At 41.8% G+C, this 16,547-nt stretch overlaps 1 protein-coding gene across 2 annotated transcripts in view; it reads right to left on the bottom strand.

Moving 5' to 3' along the window:
• Positions 1–16,547, bottom strand: part of CRTC3 (CREB regulated transcription coactivator 3) — a 78,532-nt gene that overhangs the window by 31,781 nt on the left and 30,204 nt on the right. The gene's annotated exons all lie outside the window — the stretch shown is intronic.

Genomic DNA, 16,547 nt, shown 5'->3' on the forward strand with positions numbered 1-16,547 from the left:
CTATCTATGGGCAGTAAATCCAAAATCCTTTGCTAAGGGGTGCTTGGGGTATATTCTTCATTTTTGAGAATGGCATCATAAAGGACAACATTTTGGGCTGTCAGAGAGCAAATCCTCGGCTGGACCGTTATAGCTCAAATAATGGGGCAATGTGTATGCACGTTGCATACAGAGAGATGTGTTAGTGAAATATATGAACACTCTTTCTTTTAGTTAAATTGAATCATATGTAAAATAGCTCGCTTACTATGAAAGGAATCCTTTGCTGGAATATGTTTTTATAGGGATCCTTTAGCTAAGAATTGATCGCTCATTTTCCTTTGTTAAACATATGGATTTTCTCATATTGGATTTGGGAATTACTCCTTTTTCTCCTGAGTGGTCTGATAAAACGTCTGGGCTAATTTAGTTTAACAGTTTCAATCTGTTTTTATAATCTAAATCCATTAGCTCCTAAAACACAGAGATCTTAATAAGGAATAATGTCTGGGCCTGGGAGAAAAATGTCCACTGTGAGGAAGCTGGATGTGGACCTCAGACGACAGAGCACACTATTCTAGTGACACATGAAATACCTTCGTAATCGAGAGGATGCACAGCACGCTTTATTAGCAGATCTGTCTAAAAAGTAGACATGAGTTTAAGAGACAGATGACTTCGTTCCAGGATAAAGGAAAAGGGGAGGATTCTCTGGTAATAGTCATATATTCACCACAGTAAAGTAAATGTCCTTGGACACATAACGTACAGCACAACTACTGCCAGACCAGGCTCCTGGAGACCAGCCTACAGGGGTAGGGCTGAGGGTCTCTAGAAAGCTTTGGAATGTCTTCTAGAGTCCCTATTACGCACATATTTGCTATGTACACTTGCCGCTTTTGCATTAACCCCTGCTGGTGCCAATCCTGTACTGCTTGGACTCAGTTTTTTGGGGGACAGTCTTTGCTTGCCTTTGATATTTACTTTTCTTCCTCACTGCAGCCCAATTTCAACTCTGTCCTGTAGTAGCTGACCTTCTTCCAAACTGTATTTGGCTTCAGCCGTCTCAATTCACAGGGAACCGCCTTGCTCATCAAATGAGTTAGAGCAAATGTCTGGTCAGGGACACTGGCGCTGAAGGAGGTTTCAGAGGAAGGAGCCTGCCAGCCAGTAGGGTGTTTGGTACGCCTAAGTCTCTGGGTCCCAAAAGAGCTAATGACAAATGGACACATGAGTCTCGTGTTTCTACCAACATCCAACTTCTCGTGCTTGCTAGAGCTAAAATTCTGTTATTTAAAAATGTATTTGTTAAGTCAACTTAAAAGAAAGAAAGAAAGAAAGAAAGAAAGAAAGAAAGAAAACCCTGCCACCCTGAAGTCCAAGTACTTCATTTTTTCTGTTCCTTTCAAGTTTACCCATAGTTTTTACATGGTTGTACCCTTAGGCCTGGAGAACATATATTTTTGTGATCTACCGTTGTATTTAACATTATTTTGTGAACACTTTTCTATATATTACATAATCCTTACAGTTATGAATTCAGTGAGTGTGCAGTATTTCATTTTTAATGTTTATAAGGCCACCATTCCAATATTGCAGTTCAAGAACACGTGATTTGGAGTAAAAAAATCAGTTCCAGTCCGTGATCCTCCACTTCCTAAGAAATGACTTCATCTTCCTTATCTGCCAAGTGGAAACGATGATGCTGATAACTCCTTGCAGGCTTGTTGAGAACACTGAGTTAGGTATTGTGAAAGCTGCCTTAGCCCAGGGATACTGGATCTTACAAACTAAATTGTATCCTCCAAAATTCACAGGTTGAAGTTCTAACCCTCCACGTGACTGTACTTGGAGATGGGGTCCTTAAGGAGGTAACTGATGTTAAATAAAGTCAGAGGATGCATTCTAATCCAACAGGACTACTGTCCTTATAAGAAGAGGAAGAGACAGCAGAGGAGAGGCCGTGTGAGGACACAGCAAGAAGGCAGCCGTCTGCAAGCTAGGAAGAGAGTCCTCACCAGAAACCAACCCTGCTGACATCTTCATTTTGGACTTCTAACCTCTGGAGCTGTGAGAAAATAAATTTCTGTTGTTTAAGGCCCCTACTCTGTGGTATTCTGTTACGGAACCCAAGCTGACTAAAACACTGGGCATTAGAAGGAGGATGGATATCCAGGCGGTTGACACTGGGACGCATCTTGTTAAAAGTGAGGCCACCCTACAGAGTCCTTTTGTGGACAGCTGGAGTGGGGGCTTCTCAGCATTCTGAGCCTCCCAAAGTCTCCCCCAAGGGACGGAGACCTGTTAGCATCCACCTGCCGTGCACGCCATGTCACCTCTGAAAGCTGCAGCCTGGGATAAATGGCTGAAAAGAACATTGGCAGGGCCTTGTGACTTTCTTTGGCCAATGGCTCACGAGCAAACATAATGTACATCTTGTCCAAACAGAAACTCTCATACTCTTTTCCTTCTGCCATGAAAATGTCCTGTCTCAAACAGGGGGTGCTCATTCAGGGGGTGGCCATTCTCAATCCTGTATATATCTCAGTCCTCATCTGCTCTCCCCTCCACAGTAGAGCTCAGGTGGGAGAGGAGACTGGCTGCAAGTTTACCAGGACGGAAAGGTGGTAGAGAGGCTGAGTTAATGCCTGGCTGGCTCTGAGGTCACACTTCTACTCAATAGTTTGCTCTACAGGACTTCCAGCTTGGCCATTATAATGCTTACTTCTTCTTTAGTTTTCTTCTTTAGTTCTTGGTAAATGTGTGAAAGACTGGCCCCTAGTATCGAATACATTTTTCTTGGGGAAGGTGTAGGAGGAAGGCAGGTTCCTGGAGCTTGCAGGGCCTGTACATAAGTAAAAAGTCATGAAGATGTGATAGGCCCTCTCTTTTTAAAAGGGCAAGTCTAACAAAGGGACAACTGTGCCTCTCTTGGGAACCCAGCTGGAGATCATTCCAGCCACAACCAGCACCTCCTTTGGTTCTCATGATGAGGAGAGGGAGCTGTGAAGACCTGCCCACAACAGAGAAGAGGCTATTAATTCACTGCCTTGGGGTTAAATGGACTGTTTAATTCTACCTTATAAATTGAGCAAAATAAAAAGGATTTCATAGCTTGGTTACAGACTCTATTATACTACCATCAAAAAAGAAAAAAAAAAACTTAAAGAGAAATTCAAAATACTTTATAAATCTCCAGGGTCAGACGTGCCTACGCCTTCCAGCCCTCCCTGACTGCAGGCCCCACCCTCTTCCTTTGCCCTCTGCGGTGTCAGACCTGGGCAGGAGCTGGTGCTTATACACGCCAGAGGGTGAGGTCTTGAGTTCATAAATCTCCTGTCAGGCTCACGGCTTCTGGGAACAAGGCAAGGCTTTTCTCCCAGGAGTCGGCCAGGACTACACTATCTTAGGGCTCGTCTTCTTCCAATCTTGCAGGGAAATTTGAGCCTCAGAGCCTCTGAATCACCTGAGTGGGTAGTTTGTTTTTTGTTTAGTTTTGTTTTTTGAAGCATGGAGACGATGCCTTTTATGAGCAACTGAATCTGGGATCCAGTCTTCTCCAAAGGACTGCGTGAGTCCTGCTGTAAAGAGGAAAAGAGGCTATGAAAAGCAAGCAGACCTGAGAAGGTGCTGGCACCCAACCTTCCAACTTGAGACCTGGACCATTACCATGTCCCTCTGTTGCCCCTTCCTAGTCCTTATTTTTAAATGAAAGGTAAAAGGGAAGTAAAGTTAAGAAGATACACTAAGCTGAAAGATGACTCTTAAAGAATGACAGAGAAAATTGTTTGTTTTTTAAGGCAGCAAAAGTTCAAACACACAAATCAAAGCAATCAAAATGATCTCGGAGGGCCAGGCTAAATAATCTGTCAAAATAAGAGAACAATAAAGCATGAAACATGCTCAGACTGCGGGGTCTAGAGTTCATGCTAGGGGGGCTCTGGTGCAAAAAGAGGCGGATGAGAAAGTGGTGCTCACGTATGCTTCTCAGCAGGGGAGGTCAGGGTGACACTCGCGGACCCAGTGGCTGCAGCAGCAAGCCCCGTCCCTCATCCTGACCCAGCACTGTCCTCCCAGCACCCACAGTGCCTGTGACAGCAGGTTCCAATACATGTTGGGTGAATTACTATTATGTTTCTAAGTCATTGGGCTACGAACAGTGTATGCCCCCCAGGGGGTATACAGGATGTGAATAGGGTAGAGAGAAGACATTAGAAGCTCTGTTTCCACTTAGTTTTCTATTTTTTGTGTATATGATTTAACAGTAGAGTGGTATGTATACATAATTTATGAACACACACACATACTTGGATCAGGGATACAAAACTATATTACTAGGATGCGTGATCAAAAATTTTAAATGCCAAAATGTTGATAATTACTGAAACTGGCGACGGCTATATGGGAGCTTGTTATTCTTTCTACTTTTGTTGGTAGCTAAAATTTCCCATAATAAAATGAATAATTTCAACTTCAAATCCTCAGGGATGGGCACAGGCATTGCAAGGGTTAACGCAGACCCCAAGCCTAACAGCATTATTACTATCTTTCCAGGAAATGCCACACAAGCCCACACAGAGGTAGAAGTTTTAAATTGCCTGTCCCCACCCCCACCTTCCTGCCTGGTGCATGTGTTCCGTGGAGAGAGAAGCCGTCTGTTGAGTGCTGTTCCCCTTTTAACTTTGCTAATAAGATCACGGCTAGAGAAACTGGATGTGGGTAAACGGGGCTGCCCATTTATTTCCTCCAGAAAAAGCTGATTTGCGTCTTATGGTGATGACAGAATGATGGAGAGGAAGTGCGGAAAGGAAGAATCGGGTTTTTTGAGCTAAGACTTCAGCAGTGGCAGGGCAGGGCAGGAGCCTGGCCTAGAGGCAGGTTAAACAGGAAACTGGCCAACAGAGCAAGGCCTAAGGTGTCCTCACAGGCCAGGAGGGTCAAGTAGGTGGTTTGGGTCAAGTAGGAAAGGAATCAAAGCTCCTGACCCCTAGCCTTGTCCCATCACCTGCCTTTATGCCCTTCTTTCCTTTCAGTCTCCTTGCAATCTGAATCACACCAGTACACCACTGGGATTGAACTTGGTAAGACCTTTCACTGAATTTAAAAGAGATCAGTAAATCGGAATTAGAAAAAAAACGGAAGGTGGGGGATAGATGAAACAAAATCACAAAATGTTGAAAATTATTGCAGGTGCTGGAAGTGGGTGAAGGTGGCCAAAAGGTATCAAATTCCAGTTTTAAGATAAAAAAGTTCTGGGAATGTAATGAACAACAAGGCCACTATAGTTAACAATACTGTACTGTGTATTTGAAAGTGGCTAGAAGAGTAGATCTTAAAAGGTCTCATCACAAGAAAAGAAATTGTAACTTTGTGAGGTGATGGATGTTATCTAGACTTATTGTAGCAACCATTTCACAATACAACTGACACCTGAACAACACGGGTTGCAACTGCATGGGCCCACTTACACGCGATTTATTTTTCAAGAAATACCTGTACTATTTTTGATCCACAGTTGGGAGTCTGCGGATGTGGAAGGCTGACTGTATACACTGGTCTACGCCATTTTATATAGAGGACTTCAGCATCCATGGATTTTGGGGGTCTTGAAAACAACCCCCCGTAAATACTGAGGGACAACTTAAGCTTTTTAGAAGTCCAAAGTTATATGCAGATTTTCAACTGCATGGGTGTCGGGACCCTATTCCCCCATGTTGTTCAAGGATCAACTGTATACACATACAGCAAATCATTATGTTGCATACCTTAAACTAATACAATGTTATATGTCAATTATATCTCAATAAAATTGGAAAATATTTTTGAAACTGGTGATGAGTATAAGGGGGTTCGTTATTCCATTCTCTAGTTTTGGGTACATTTTAAATTTCCAAATAAAATGCTTGATTTTTTTTACAATTAAAATTATGACTGTAATTAATTAAAGGTAGCTTTTTTTTTTAGCTTTAACCCAGCACCTTCTATAGACATGGAAAAAAAAGACATGAAGACTAAGTTTTCTACCACGCGGACAGGAAAAAGTGCTACTAAAAATCTTTTGTCCACATGACTTTAAAGGACAAATAAATACATAATTTTACAAATAACTAGAAAAGTATCTTAAGAGAGAGAAAATGTTTCTGGAGGGAATGAAATAACCTGGAATATTTAGATATAACAGCACATGGCAATTCTAAATAAAGCATGTTAAGAAAAAAAAATGGACATCCTGTTTTCGATTTAGAAGAGCCTAGGGTACTTTTTCATCTGGCTATTTGCTTATGAAGAGGCACACACAGTGTCCTGTTCCGTCGGATTCATAGTCACAAGCATTAGGAACACCCTACAGGCCGGCCAATCAGCTCTGCAGCATCCTCGCCCATGACCATCCAGCCTCCACGAGGCCCCGCCGGAGATGGGAACCACAATTTTCCCAGGCAGGCCACCCCTCGGTCATACAGCCACGCTTCTGGGATGTTTTCCCTATGGCTGATCTGTTAATGTCCTTGGGGGAATCTGCCCAGATGAGGTTTCTAAAAATTCATCATTGTAAGTTCATTCTTCTCCATGAGGAAGCAAGCTACCAAAAGTGGAAGAATAGGTCCGTGGGACCACGTTCTCCTTTAAATTTGAGGTAAAACTGCAAATGAGTCTGGGTGTTTGTTTGGAGACTCTGAGTTGGTTTGGCATTCCTTTTGCCAACCAAACAGAACAACTGGCAAGACTCCTAAGGAGGAAGCCTTTCCTTTTTATCTGCAAGTGTCCATCTCTGCCTACAGACAGGGGAGGGAAAACCAACCACTCAGAGCTGGTGGGAGCTGCCAGGACCCTCCTTTGGATGGGTTATGATTTAATCAATTGTGCCTATGTAATGATGCCTCCATAAAACCCCAAAAGGATGGGGTTCATGGCGATTTGGGGAGAGTGGCGCTCTTGGTGAGGGAAGCTCCTCATCCTCTCCCACGTACCATGCCCTGCGCATCTCTTCATCGGGATGTTTGGCTGTAGCCATTATCGTATCTTTTTGTCACACACGGTAAACATGCATGGGAACCTCAGATTTAAAGCCAAGTCGGACAGAAGCTGTGGGTAACCCGGGACCTGGACTTGGAACTGGCATCTGTGTGTGCAGAGCTGAGCCTGTAAGCACTGGCGTCTGATGCTATCTCCCCATAGGCAGTGTCAGAACTGAGCTGAATTGTAGAAGAGGCCCCTCCCCACCCTACCCATGGTGAAATTAACTGGGTGCAGAATATTTAATGGGCCACTTGGTCAAGCTGTGGCTAAGAGGGCCTGGACGTGCCAGTCCAGGCCACTATCCTCTTCCCTGACCCAAGATCAGGACTGCCCACGTCCCCAGGGCTGCTGGTCCCCAGTGGGGAAGAGTGGAGAAAAGGCAGACTCACACCTTCCAGGCGCAAAGCCAGAATGTGCTTCTCAGTGGTTCTCAGATGTGGAAGACCAGAGAAATCAGACACTCAGAGCCATCAGTGACTAAGAAAATTCAGGGTCTGCCAGAACCCTTACTTTTAAGGATAACCAACATCTTAGATCAAATTATCTGAAAACTATTTTTCATTCTTAAAAAGTACGGGGGTGGACGGTTAGCTCAGTTGGTTAGAGCGTGGTGCTGATAACACCAAGGTTGCCGGTTCCGTCCCCTCATGGGCCACTGTGAGCTGCGCCCTCCTTGAAAAAAACAAACAAAAAAGTGTGAAGATGGACAGTGAAAAGGCAACCTCCATCTCTTGTTCCCCTTTGATCCAGTTCCCATCTCCCAGTGAGTAACCAGATTATTAGTTTCTTGTGACTCTTTCCAAATACTGATGATGCACACCCAGCAAATATGACTATATTATTTTTTCTGCTCCTTTTTCCCCCACACAAATGGTAGAAAACTAACACACTGCTCTGTACTTTGCTTTTTAACTTAATCTCCATTAAATTTCTAAGCCTCATTCCAATTTCTTATAAGTTCTTTCTCTAAATTCTCAAAATATAAAAATGGCCAAACAAAAATATTAGAAAACTCAACAAAATTAAAAGTCAAAACCATCAGAGAACATATGCCAACACTGTGATGGATTATTCTCTTCCAGGCAGCTTCTGTCGGCCCATTTCTCCAAGCGCCATACCCACGTCAGCATTACCTGGGCCTCAAAGGCCAGATCACAAAGCTCTTCCCTGTGCATTTACCCACAGCCCAGCCTCTCTCATGGGGGGCGGGGGGCTAACTGTAACTTGATGCATCGTCTCCTCCTAGTACGAGTGTCTTCTCTTCTTCACAGCCAAGCTCCATGATGGCGGAGTTGCCCCAACCACTTCCTCAACTCCCGCTTACCCCTTTACTCCACAGAAATTTCTCTCCCCGAGCTAACTGTGGACTTTCCTTCCCTGAATCGAACTGGACCTTTTCAGCTCTTTGGTTGCTTGACCTCCGAGCAGCATCTAAATTTACTGACAAGTCACTCTCTTTTGAAAACATTCTTCTCTTGGCTGCGATGACTCCAAGCTCTCCTGGTTTTCCTCCTACCTCTCTGTATGTTCTTTCCAGTCTTCTTTGCAGACTCCTGAAGCTCCTGACCACCCTTTAAATGCTGGGGTTCTTCAGGGCTCTGTCATACAACTCTATCCCCAGCCCACATCTCTCTCCAAAGCTTCAGACTTGTATATTCAACAGCCCACCGGCCAACTCTTCTAGGACTGCCTGCGGGCATTTCAAACTCAACATGTTCAGAAGTGAATTTGTCATCTTCCTCCCAAACCAGCCTTATCTTGTGTGTTTCGAATTTCCGGGAATAACACCACCCAACTGCCTAACCCCGGAAGTTTGGGGGTCATCCTCGAGCGCTTCCTCCCCCACCCACTGTATCACAGGCATGGCCAAGTCTGGTCATTCTGACCTGAACCCCTCACTACTCTCGTCAATTCCGCATCTACCCACTCTACCCAGGGCTATTGCAACAACCTTGTAACTGGCCTTTTTGTCTCTAATCTTGTTTCCTCCAACCCAGTTTGCACACTGCAATCAGAGTAATCTTCCTAAAACACGAATCTGATCATATCACTCAGCTGCATAAAATCCAGTCATAACAGAATTTTTTTTAAAAAAAGATCCTAACAAACTGATTTTCAAGTTCACCTGGAAAACTAAACATGCGAGAACAGACTGGAAAAAAAATCACTGGAAAGCATGAGAATGAATTAACCCTACCAGAATTTTAAAATGTAATATAAAGCTATAGATAATAGTCAGTTAAAACAGTGTGGCTCTCTTGTATGAATAGATAAGTCAATAAAAGAGAATAGTAAGTCTCAAAACATAAACGTGTGGGAATCTAGTATATGATAGAAGCAGCATTTCAAATTAGTGGGAAAAGATGATTATTAAATAAACAGTGCTAGGACAACTGGCTAATAAACTGAATAAAAAAATAAGTCGAATTCATGTTGCACATCTTAGAGGAGCTAAGCTCCTGATGAGTCAAAGATTTTAAACCTAAAAATGAAGGCACAAAGTATTACAAAAAACAAAGAGAAGAATTTTTAGCATGACAAAAAAACAAGAAGCCATTAAAAAAACAGTACATTTTGACACATAAAAAAAAAAATTTAAATGTCTGCACTGGGGGAAAAAAAACTCATCAAGAAAAAGACAAATGGCAAATTGGGAAAATGTTTACAACTCAGATCACAATTAAAGGTCTTAAAAATTAGAAAGATCAAGTATTCAAAAGAATCAAGGGCAAAAGATATGAACAAATTGTTCATAGTAAAGATAACACAAATGATTCATAAACACAGAGAAAAAAATGCACCTTAGTCATAATAAGAAAAATGAAATTTAAAACTACACAAAAACATGATTTTTCATCTATAAGATTGACAAAAATCAGTTTGATAAAAACACTGAGCTAGGGAGGACGTGGACAAACAAGTAAGGAAGTCAAATGGTACAATTTCTATGGAGGGCAAACTGACACTATTTATCAAAACTATAAATACATATACTCAGTGCCCTAGCAATTCCACTTCTAGAATATTTTCTCGCAGCTATACCTGCATGTGTATAAAACTGTATGTGTATTATGTGTATAAGATTGTCCATTGAAACATAGTTTGTATATTTTTAAAAAGTCTGTAAATGTTAATCAATAGGGAGCTAGTTAAATAAATTGTGATAAATCCATAAAATAGGATACTGTGTACTCAAAACAAAAACAAAAAAAGCATATTCTTTGAGAGTTGATAAGGAAAGATCTCTAAGATATTCTAAGTGAAAAAAGCAGATACGGAAACATGTATGGTTAACTACCTCCTGGGTAAAGAAAGGGTGGGGTGAAGTGGATTAGACAGTCACATTTGCTGATATCTACATAAAATATCCCTGAAAGAATAAACAAACATGACAACACTGGATGCCTGTGGGTAGTGAACTGGGTGACTAGGATAGAGATGGAAGGGATATTTTTCACTGCATACTCTTTTCTCTTTATTCTTGAACCACATGAATATAAACATTTATATGTATTCAAAAAAATAACTAAAATTATAGTCAAAGAACATAGTATAAAGCTATAGAAACTATAATAATGTGGAAATTGACAGAGAACTAGACAGTCGTATCAATGGAACAACAACAACAACAAAAAACCCAGAAAGGACCATATTAATAAATAAGTTATTTGAGAATTAAGACAATAGGTTTGCCATAGAGGAAAATGTAGGATCTTTGTCTCAAGTTTCACATCAAAATTAATTCCAAAGTAATAATAGTATTAGAATAAAGTATGGGTTGAAAATACAAGTGAACGCGTGAGAAACCTTGAAGTAATGACGGCCACTCTAAACATACTACAAATTATAACAGAGACGCCACAAAAGGACCAACACATTTGCCTCATAAAACTTAGAGCACAAAACTCCCAAACAAATAAAAATTACTAAATGGAGAAAATATTAGGGGTATAGATGGCAGATTGTGGTGGACAGAGTCTGAGGTGCCCCCCACTGATCCCCACCTCCTGGTGGTTCATGCCTTAGTGTAATTCCTGGCTGTTGAATGTGGGCAGAACCTGTGACTTTCTTCTAACCAACAGGACATAGCAAGGGAATGATTATGTTTCGATATTTGTAAGACTGTCTTGTTAGCAGAGGTGCCAGAAGAAATAGAGGCCATGAAGTTAGTGGCCACGTTGGAGAAGCCCACATGGCAAGGAAGTGTGGCCTGTAAGAGCTGAGGGCAGCCTCCGGCAAGAAACTGATGCCTCAGTCCTGCAACCACAGGAAATGAATTCTGCCAACAACACGTGGGAGCCTGGAAATCCATTCCCAGTTCAGCCTCTGATGAGACCACAGCCTCGGCTAATAACATCTGGATGGCAGCCTGGTGAAACCCTGATGCAGAGAAAGAACCCAGATAAGACGTAACCAGACTTTGGACCTACAGAAACTGGCCAATAATAAAATGTGAGCTGTTTTAAGCCACTAGGCTTGTGGTAATTTATTGCACAGCAATAGAAAACTAACATTCAAAAAGCCAATTTCCTTAACATGGTCACACACCACATAACGACATTTTTGTCAACAAGGGACCACATACACGACAGTGGGCAGGCTGGTAAGATTATAATGGAGCTGAAGATTTCCTAAGGCCTAGGGAGGCACAGCTGTTATTCTAAGGTCCTAGCCATGCATTCCTCTTCGTGCCGTCTCAGTCTGACAGAAACACCTAGGGGTCCTCACCTGGGCCTGTAGAACTTCCACAGACATCTCCCCTTTCCAAACCAGTGTGACAACTGGACCGACCCTGTGGTTCTTATTACAGTTGCAAGACACCCTTCAGCAATAACCGTTAAGAAACTTTGAAAATATGTGGAATCTAAAGAATAGAATAAACTAATCAGAAACAGTCTCAGGGATATAGAGAAAAACTGAGGGTAGCTGGATGGGAGGGGGGTGGGGATGAGGAAGAAGGTGAGGGGACTAGAAAGCACAAATTGGTCACCACAAGATTGTCACGGGGATATGAAAGACAGTTTGGGGAATATAATCAATAATGTTGTAAAGATTTTGTAGGGTGTCAGATGGGCACCTATCAGGAGGACCACTTCAGGGACGGTGTAGATGCCACACGTGCAGGAACAAGAACGGGCCTACCTTTGCTTCCACTGGGGTCAAAGGTAGGGGCCTAGAGTTTCACAGGCTCACTCTTAATTTGTGAATTTAAAACATAAGAGTGGGAATGAAAGCACAGGAAGAGAAAAATCAAGCAGCCCAAACAGTCAGTCATCAACTTAACCAAGATCTAAAACAAAAAAGGTGGCCTGGCTCTTTATCCAGTTGTGTGGCTCGCAAGGTGTTTATTTGAGATAAAAATAGCCTTTGTTGAACAGAGGTACCCAATCAAAGCTTAAGTCAGGCACTTGCAGTTCAAAAAGAAAAGCCACTTTCAGGGCTCACTGGGCTATTACTCAGGTGTCTGTGGCCACGCTGGTGTAAACAAACCGACTGCGCTGCCCGCTGCCTGTAACAGGCTGTACCATCCGGGTTTGTGCACTCTGGGATGTTCGCAAAACTACGAAATCACATAACGACACATTCCTCAGAACATGTCCCCATTACTAAGTGGCACATGATTGCACCTAATAAAGAATTTTTATGAACCAATAAAAAGATAAAGTACTCAATAGAAAAACAGGCAAAAGACTTAAACAACATAGTCTACAGAATAGGAAATACAAATGGCCAAAGAAACATAAAGAGATGTTCAACCTGTCATTTGTGTTATGTCCCTTGCAATTTACAACAGTATTAGACACATAGGGGTCACTCAATATTTATTTGTTAAATTATGAATGAATATAATTCATTCATCATTAAAGAAATGCCAATTAAAACAATGAGATGCCATTTTTTACCCATTAGTTTGGCAAAGACAGAAAAGATGGACATAACTTCAATAGATATTTCGCCAAAGATGACATACACATGGCCAACAAGCACATGAAAAGGTGCTCAAATATCACTGATCATGACACAAATGCAAATCAACCACAATGAGCTATCCCCACACACATCAGGATGGCTACTATCAAAAACGTAGAAAATCACAAGTGTTAGAGAAGATATGGAGAAATTGGAACACTTGTGCACTGTTGGTGGGAATGCAAATGTTACAGGCAGTATGGCTGTTCTTCAAAATATTTAAAATAGAATTACCACATGATCCAGCAATCCTAATTCTAAGTATATACCCAAAAGAATTGAAAGAAGGATTTCAATGAGATATTTGCACACCCATCTTCATAGCAGCATTATTCACAATAGCCAAGAGAGGGAAGCCACCCAAGTGTCCTTTGATGAACGAATGGGTAAACAAAATGTGGTGTATACTTACAATGGCGTATTATTCTGCCTTAAAAAAAGGAAATCTTGATTGTGCTACAACGTGAATGAACCTGGAGGACACTATGCTAAGTAAAATGAGGCAGTCACAAAAAGACAAACACTGAATGATGACACTTATATGAGGTACCTCGAGTGGCTGAATTTATGGAGCAGCAAGTAGAATGCTGGTGACCGGGGTTGGGGGAGGGAAAAGGGGTGTTGTTTAATGGGAATAGAGTTTCTGTTTTACAAGATGAAAAGGTTCTGGAGGTTGGTTATATAATAATGTGAATGTACGTAAAACTACTAAACTGTACACTTAAAAATGGCAAATATGGTCCCTTTTATGTGTTTTTTAACACAATTTTTAAAAATGTGTAAGAAACAGTCTCATAATGTAGGTGGGAGGAGAAAGAGTAACTACTTCTACAGGGGCTAGTTTGGTAACACCTACCTTAATTTTAAATGTGCAAACCTCTTACCCAGCTATTTGACTTTTAGGAACAGATACTCCAGATACAAATACCCAAAGATATACATAACAAGGATATTCATTGCAGTTTTTCTTTGTAACAGTGAAAAATTAGACATCATCTAAATGTCCCCCGACAAGCGACTGGTTAAGTAAACGATAGGATAGCTATTAGGTTGGTGCAAAGGTAATTGCGGTTTTCACAATTATTTTTAACCTTTTAAACCACAATTACTTTTGCACCCACCTAACACATAAAGGTACACGATGCTGCCATGAATAGAATATATACGTTTATTACTGAAATGGAAGGCTGTCCAAGTTTTGTTTTCAGAGGGCAGGTATGCAGTTTGGTGTAATTCCATTTGCGTAAAGAGAAAGGACGCACTCTGTCAAATGCCTGCTTGCATACACACAGACAGCTTCTGGCACCTCTGGAGACTAGATGGGGTGAGGGTGAAAAGGGGAGAAGGGGAGACTTACTTTCTGCTTTATATGCTTCTTTATTATTTGAGATTTTGCAACAAATGTATTATTATTTTTTTAAATTTTATTTTATTAAATTTATTGGGGTGACAATTGTTAGTAAAATTACATAGATTTCAGGTGTCAAATGTATTACTTTTATATAAAATTAATTTGGAAGAATAAATAAGTGAGCAAGCTGGCAAGCAAATAAATATTTTCCTAATAGATTTATATTGCCTGTGGGACAAAATCTAAGTTCCTTAAAAAGAAAGTAAGGTCTTTCGTGATCTGGTTCCTGCTTCACCCTCCAGCCTCATCTGTCACCACCCCCACCTCATACTCAATCCGTGTTCCAGTTTCACCAAACTTCCAGTTCCTCAAACAGGACACGCTTTCTCTTGCCTCCCAGCTTTGCCAAATTCTGTCTCTTTTGCTTGGAACACTCCTCACTCCAACCTCCAGTTACATCGTCCTCAGGTCCCAGCTCAGACATCTCTTCCTCCAGGAAGCCTTCCCGGTGCTCCGGGGCCCCCGTTGGGGTAGGAGGCTCAGGTGTGTTCCCAGCGCTCTCTGAAGCCCTCTGTCTACCTTGCGATGATCACATAGTCTCGCAATGACTGGGGACATCACTGACCTCTCCCATGGGCGGAAGGCCCACCAAGCAGTGCCTGTCTGGGCGACGCCTGCCTCCGGCATGAAGCGCAGCGTCTGGCACGTAGATGGTGTTCAAGAAATAGTGGTCAAGAGAAATGTGACCCCATTATAGACAGTTTCAGAACATAGAAGGGGGAGGTGGAATTATAATTCTACCATCCAAACACGACCACTATTTTCATCCAGTGTTTTTATTCCTTGAGTATATTTTTTCATAGCTGTATTCCCAAGTTGGACTTTTTGACAAGACCCTTCTGACACAGTCATTTTGGCCGGGGAACATTTTGCTGCACCCTGTCAAAACATGAGGCTTTTAGAAGCCAAAGTAAAGACTGCTGTTTTCCTAATCGAGTAATGTGTGCAACAGACCTTTCTCGACACTAACCTACCTCTCAGTCAGGGGACTTCTGCTTTGTACTTCATTACTTACTGGATTGGTTGGACTCTTATGAGGATGGATCACTATTATAATTTTTAAAAAAGCAATGATTTAGTGTACAGCCTACTGGGTTAGCATCTAAAAATCACTATTACGGGGCAGCTGGTTAGCTCAGTTGGTTAGAGCGCAGTGCTCTTAACAACAAAGTTGCCGGTTCGATCCCCACATGGGCCACTGTGAGCTGTGCCCTCCACAACTAGATTGAAACAACTACTTGACTTGGAGCTGATGGGTCCTGGAAACACACACTTAAATAAATAAAAGTTAAAAAAAAATCACTACTCCTTCCCTGAAATAATCATTATGAGAAGGGTTAGAACATTAATACAATGTATTTATGACTAAGAAACTGTTAGGCACGTCACTGAGGATGTGCCCAACAGCGGCGAGATCAAAAGTGAGGTTCCTACTGACACCCACAGATCCCTCCCCACCTCCCTCCTGACAGCCCACAGAGAAAAGCTCGAGAATTTGAGAAGAAACCCACATAAGACACAAGTGACTCCTGCAGGCGTCTGAGCCCTGCCTGTCCCTCACTACCCTCCCTTTCCCACTCCCAGCCCGAGATTAGGGCTTGGCAAAAGGGTTGGGGTCAGAGTTCTCTGTTTTGCTCATTACTTGATCATGTTTTTACCCACATTAAAAAAAACAAATGCTCTTGAGCAATTTCATGAATGACAAGATGGCAGATGAGAGATACTGAAAGAGCTGCAGATCCCTGAGCTCGTTAGGCCACAGGTGTCCTGGTCAGAGAGGCAGCATCAAAGCACCCCTGGAAATAAACCAGCTACATCTTAGCAGCCATGTGAAAACTGCATACACTCCTACAATCATCAGTGCATACAATTTTGTGCCTCTTTTAAAACTTTTTGTTTAGCATAGTAATACAAGTATTTTTTTCATGAAGCTGCAGTATTTCCATTCATAATTTTAAACTGTACTAACAAGATGTATCATGTTTTACTTAAATCAATTGTTCACTATGATAAATAATACTGCAACATTACCAGGCCAAAAGTTTTCTTAGCATACCTTGAATTACTTTCTATTTTAGAGTCCCCAAAGTAGAATTCATCACAGATGAATATTGTAACACTTCATACATATTCCTATACTGCTTTTAAAAAGATGTATACCAATTTATGA

The sequence above is a fragment of the Rhinolophus sinicus genome, chromosome 13 (assembly GCF_057876585.1).
Source record: "Rhinolophus sinicus isolate RSI-liver-muscle chromosome 13, RSI-T2T, whole genome shotgun sequence".
Taxonomy (NCBI): Eukaryota; Metazoa; Chordata; class Mammalia; order Chiroptera; family Rhinolophidae; genus Rhinolophus; species Rhinolophus sinicus.